This window comes from Gossypium raimondii, chromosome 5 (assembly GCF_025698545.1).
Source record: "Gossypium raimondii isolate GPD5lz chromosome 5, ASM2569854v1, whole genome shotgun sequence".
NCBI classification, from domain to species: Eukaryota; Viridiplantae; Streptophyta; class Magnoliopsida; order Malvales; family Malvaceae; genus Gossypium; species Gossypium raimondii.
In genome coordinates this window covers 2,707,020-2,713,475 of record NC_068569.1, presented here as the reverse complement: position 1 = coordinate 2,713,475, position 6,456 = coordinate 2,707,020, and the positions used below count along the sequence as shown (strand labels likewise).

The 6,456-nt window shown below is 30.1% G+C and overlaps 1 long non-coding RNA gene across 1 annotated transcript; it reads left to right on the top strand.

Annotated features, from left to right (window-relative positions):
* On the top strand, positions 1–2,617 carry LOC105767712 (uncharacterized). Its single transcript, XR_001125580.2, has 3 exons — positions 1–82; positions 518–592; positions 2,162–2,617. It is a non-coding gene; the product is annotated as an uncharacterized LOC105767712 (long non-coding RNA).
* The last annotated feature ends 3,839 nt before the right edge of the window (positions 2,618–6,456 follow it).

Genomic DNA, 6,456 nt, shown 5'->3' with positions numbered 1-6,456 from the left:
AGCAGAACGAAACAGAGAAGAGAGAAAGAAGAAAAAGAAAGAGAGCGACGGTTCAGGGGTTCAAAATTTCTAAATTTAATTGGTAAGTCAATTTAGTCCCTTTTTCTTATGATTTTGATATTTTTGGAATCCTAGAACAAAATACTACTTGATTTAAGTTGAAATTTTGGAAGTTAGTAAATTTTTAGATGTTGTTCATGTTGAATTAATTGATGAATTAGGGGTTAAATTGATTGAATTTCAAGTTAGAAGTTAGTAAAGGATTTAATTGTAAAATAAAGTGTAAGTTTTGAATAGTAGGGACTAAATTGAAAGAATCCCGAAATTAGGGATTTATGGTGAAATTGAATAGCTAAATTGAGTTTATGGTAAGAATTAAGAGAGAATAGAGTTAGATTGGGAAAATAAAATTAGTATTGATAAGGGATTAAATTAGAATTTAGGTAAAGTTTAGGTATAAATGGAAATATTTTGATGAAATTGAGTATTAATGATTTTTAATTGTTTAATTACGTAGCTAATGTCGTGTACGAGTCATTGTCCGAGAAAGGAAAGGAGAAGGTGGACAAGGATTGACTCGAGAGAAATTTCGGTTAGTATTACCATAATTCGAATTTAATTATTAATTGTTAAATTTTAAATTAATATACATGATGAGCAAATTGAGGTAAGAATCATGATTGAATTAAATGAAAAATACGTATTAGTATTGAATCTATTAATAGTAATTATTGTTGAATTTTGAATAATATGTTTAGTAAATAAAAATAAGGTGAATATCGATATTGAATTAAATGATATTGAATTGTATGTGAATTGAATGGAAATTACTAGTGATATGATTTGAATTTAAAGAATTAATGTGATATTGAAATGTATATTGAATGAAAAATAATTAGTGATTTGAATTTGGTTGGAAAATGAACTAAAATATGAATTGAATGAAAGTGAATTAAATTATGATTATGTGTGAATATGTGAATTGTGAATTGATATGTGACTTGGAAATCGAGATATGAGATTTGAAATTATGTGAATATGTGAATTCTGTATTGATTGAAAAGTGGTTTGAATTGAATCGATGTATGATTATATGTGAATATCTGAAATATGTATTGGTATTGAATTGTGTATTGATTTGAAAGTGGAAGGTGAATTTGAATTGAATTGTAAATTGAATCGAAAGTGAGTTTGAAATAGAAAAATGATTTGAATACCCTATTAACTAGTCGGGCTGAGTCGGATATAGTTGGCATGCCATAGGATTGGAAGTGTTCAGGGATACTTCGACCTTGAGTCGATGAGACACTGGGTGTCATACTGTTACTTCGGATAGATTCGATGAGGTACTGGGTACCAACTTACTTCAGCTTTGCCGATGAGACACTGGGTGTCAACTATTGCTTCGAACTATCCGATGAGGCACTGGGTGCCGCACTGGTGTGTTTGGTTGGATCCATGTATCCGCCAAAGTCCGAGTCATGTTAATAGGGGGAAAATAAAAGAATTGAAGTAAGAAATGATATTGAATTATGAATTATGTGAATATTTGAAGGTATATGGATTGGAAATTAAAAGCAATTTGAATTGAAGTAAATTGATTTGAAATAAGACATTGAATTGAGATGTGAAAATGGAATGTGAGAATTATGGTTCAAGAAACAAATAATGATAAATTTTATGAAATAGTTTTTGGTAATATGAAATGATGTAAAATGACAAGTGAAAATAAAATGATTTGAAATAGTGAAATAATATGTGAATTTAATTGAATACAAGTTATTGAATTTTATTTATGGATTTAATGTGTAAATTGAGTGTTAAAAGATTATAAGTGTAAAATTGAATATAAATAGAAATGATAATGAATGAGTTGATGAAATGATTGAGTTTGTATGGATTGGAATGAGTTATTAGAATGAGATGTTGAAAATCCAATAAAATTTAGATAGTGAAACAAGGTATGAATACAATTAAATATAAGATTGAAATATTGCTTATTGTTATTAATGATCAAGTTGATTTAAAGTATGAGGCAATTAACGAATAATTGTAGACATAAATTAAATGTATATAAATTATCGATTAAAGTTATTAATTTTAATTATGGTAATACCACTGAGTATTCCCATGCTCAGCGTACGGTTGTTTCCGTGCGCAGGTTAGTAGAAATCCAGTGTTCGGTCCAGCATCCAGAGTAATCCCGACCTCAGAGAAATTTAGCGATGTACCTTTCTTTTGATAACGTGGCATGTACCTAAGTAATGTTTATACCTAAGTGATGTATAGGGATTAGTCATTTTGAATGTTTTTATCTATGATATTGCTAAAGGAAGATGTGTGAGTATGTGATAATGTTTGGTAATATGTATATTTAGATGATAAATCATGCATGGAAATCATGAAAGAGTAAAAGTTTGCAAATAAACAGATTTCAAGCAGCTACAGTAATGTGACTTTGAAAAATCACCTAGGATAGTATAAAATTAATTAGAGGGTGAATGATATATGGAATTAAAGCTTGTTGAGTCTATTTTCATGGAAAAATAACGGTTTAACAAAAGAAATTTTATATTTTGAGATATGAGAACTTTAGTGAGACAGGGTCAGAACTGTTTTTGGAGTCCTCTGTTCTAAGTTTAGAAAATAATTATAAATTGCACAAAAATGGTTATGAGTTTTAGTTTATATCTATAGATTCCTTATTGAGTCTATTTTCTGTAGAAACGAGTAATAACTTCATATGAAAATCCTATAATGAGAAAATTTATTTTTAGTGGCAAGAGGTCAGGACAGTCAAGTGGTGAAATAGGGGAGACTTTAACTAATAAACTGTACTAATTGGCTGAACCAAAAATTCTGAAAATTTTATAGTAGGAAGATATATGAGTCTAGTTTCAGGGAAAATTTTCGGAATTAAATTTTGAGTCCCGTAACTCGATTTATAATTAATTTAGTAACTGCTGCGCGATTAGACAGATTGCTGTAAATAGTGAGATTAATTTTCAAAACAAGTTTTTATGCTTCGAATTAGTAAGATAAGCTAAGTAATGCCTCGTACTCGACTCCGGAAACGGTCTCGGGTAAGGGGTGCTACACATTCTGAATCTAGGATCCACTCAAACGTAAGCTTGGAGTTATCGCTCGTTGACACTAACAAGAAATCATCACCACCTTCATTGACCAAATTAGCACCAGCTACATCTTCCTCGTTACTCTCAGCAGCTCTTTTATTTCACAGTTTATAACAATCTGCTTTGACGTGACCTAACTTTTTACAATAGCGACACCTTTTGTCTCGTTTCTTTGATGCTACCAAAACGGAAAATTGTCTATCTGCTTTGCTATTCAAACCAAACTCATTGTCGAGTTTGTCTCTACTCAACAAACGACCCTTCACATCTTCGAACGAGAGTTTGTCTCTGCCATAAATCAGGGTCTCCTTGAAAGACTTGTATGAAGAGGGTAAAGGGCATAATAATAGCATAGCTTGATCTTCATCGTAAATATGAACCTCAACGTTCTTTAAATCATTTAAAAGAGTAATGAATTGACTGATGTGATCTCTAAGAAGCTCACCTTCGTTCATGCGAAACGTAAATAGACGTTTCAACACTAAACGGTTAGCCAGAGACTTAGTCGCATAAAGAGTTTCTAACCTTTTCCACAAGGCGGATGAGGTCTTCTCCATCAATACCTTCTGCAATACTATATTCGCGAGGCACAATTGGATTGCAGACAAGGCCTTTTCATCAAGCTCTTCCCATTCTGTTTGATTTAGATTTTCAGGCTTTTTCCCTGTAACAACCTTTTTCAAGCCATTTTGAACTAAAATTGCCATCATCCGAATTTACCATAGATTGAAATTTGTCTCACCATCGAACTTCTCAATTTCAAACCTTGTTGCTGCCATCTCTGAACGGGCTGATCTATGAAAATTGAACTAGCTTTGATACCACTTGTTAGGATCGTCCCGATTAAGCAACAGACAAGTAAAAATAACAGAAGAAATTGAGAAGATGAACACACAAATTTAACGTGGAAAAACCCCTCCAAAGAGGATAAAAAACCACGGGCAAAGATAATTTTACTATAATGGCAAAAGAATGAAGTACAAAAGATGGAGATAAAACTAAACCCCAGAAACTCGAAAAATAAAGAACCCTCAAAACGTAAACACAAAATTCTCTGAATGTGTTATGAGTTCTAATCTAATGGGTGTTTTTTTCTAAGATTGTAAAAGAGCCTATTTATAGGCTAAATTAGTAAGTCAAATAAACTATACTAATAAATGCTAAATATATTATACTAATAAATGCTAAATCTTCTAGAAAGAAAATATATTTTTGTTTAATTTAACTTACAAGCAATCTCTTAGGATTTGGGTCACACAACTCTAACAAACATCACATATACTTTATCAACCAAAGGCATCTAGGGAATTACAATTTTTTCTAATTAGAAGAGGTGAAATTACTACCCTAATAATTGTATTTTCGTTCAATTACTTTCTGTTGTCCAAATAGGCCTTTAATATTTTTTAATTAATTTTTTGAGTTTCGTGATGAACCTTAAATATAATAATAGAATAATAGAATATTTTCCCATAAATTATCAACATAAGCTTTTTGAAATAATTAGGTATAATGATGAATTTAACCTTCAACATTTGTAATTTTTGGCATTTTGGCTCTTATTCTTTCTTTTCTTTTTTAGTTAAACTTGACCCCAACCTTTAAAAGAGTCAAATTATTTTTTAACGAAAATATTGATTAAAACATTAAATTTTTAACAAAGTTGGCAACTTTAACAAATGATTTAAAAGTTATAAAATATTCAAAAATAAAAAAAATAAAAAATATAAATAGTTCATAAAAATTCAAAAAATTGAATTACACATAAGTTGTCGCATGCTATCATGTTTAAAATTTAACGTTTTAGTTAGTATTTTCACTGAAAAAACAATAATTCAATTCTTTCGGAAAGGTTGATGGTTAAATTTAACTTTTTTTTTAAGATTAAGGGCCAAGTTTAACTAAAAAAATAAGAACCAAATTAATAAAAGATAAGTATATTAAGGGCTAATTTTATGATACGCCAAATAATTAATATTGCAGTTAAAGCGCAAAAAAAAAAAAAAGTGGACAAAATAAGCAAGACTGGTGACCTGCTTACCCTAGAAAGTGCTGAGAAACAAGATCAAGAGTCGGTTTTGTTGTCAAAGGGAGGATAATGGAATATTGTTCAACCTTAAATACATACTTGATTTTCTTTGAATTCAACAGCGTGACAGTGTTTAGTTTTAATATAAGCAGAAGACGCACGTTTCTACAATTGGAAACAAAGAAAAGGTAGCATCCTTGGAAATGGGAAAGGTATTAGTAAGTAACCTTTGCATAATATTGAGTCCAAATTTACCGAAAACAAAGGTTAAAGGGAACAAGGAAAAAGTAATCAGAAATGAGCATGATTCGAGAGGTGTATAGCCAGCAAGTCTATTTCTTAAAGCTCGTGTGCACATGTCATGGGTCTAGATTTAAACTCGTGATGAATGCACAAAATATTTCATAAGTTAACTAATTAAATAGAGTTGATTTGATCTACTTGAACTGACTCGACTTGTGAAACAAATGGATTGTATAGAGTTCAAATCCCTTAAGACTCTAATATTGTATATAAGCTTTAATTCATAAATGTTGAGGAGCTCAATTATAAATAAAAACTATATTTGAGAACATTTACTCAAATTCCTTATGTGCATTACTTTCTTGTTCCTTTTCTGTTCGATTCATTCTTCTTTGTCTTTTGAGTTTTGCTTTTGGTTTATGTCGATGTCTAGCTTCCGTTTTATTTTCATGACTTAGAGAATTTACTTTGTGAATTCTCACTTTCGAGCGTAAAGCTGATTTAGGCGAATTTGAAGCCAAAAAAATCGCCTAAAACCGCATGATTTGTTAAGATTAAAATTCTAATCCTCTTGCAGTACTCTTACTCAACAATTTATGGTTTAATCATTATTGTATTTATATTATGTTAGTATTTTCTTTTTAGTATCACAATTGTAATTAAATTATAAAATTGTTGACACGGAGTGATAACAGTATTGTATTTTAATATTATTAAACATGTATTAGATCCATGATATAAAAGTATGAAAGAATGAGTGTCTAACTATAATTTAAAAGAAATGATATTTCTGTAATTTTATAATTGAATTGGAGATTAATTTATTAAATATAAAATATTCCAATTGCAAACTAAATAAAAATAAATAAACATGAACGTAGAAGATGGTAAATCGAATGACAATTAAAATGTGACTTAATCCATGCAAATAAAGAACATAGCACTCGCCCTAAAAAAATTACAAGCAACTCCGGTCGAATCATCAGAAAGCTGAAGAAATATGAGGAACCTTCTTCCACGAGTTGAAGTGGCCGTAGAAGCCTAAAAGAT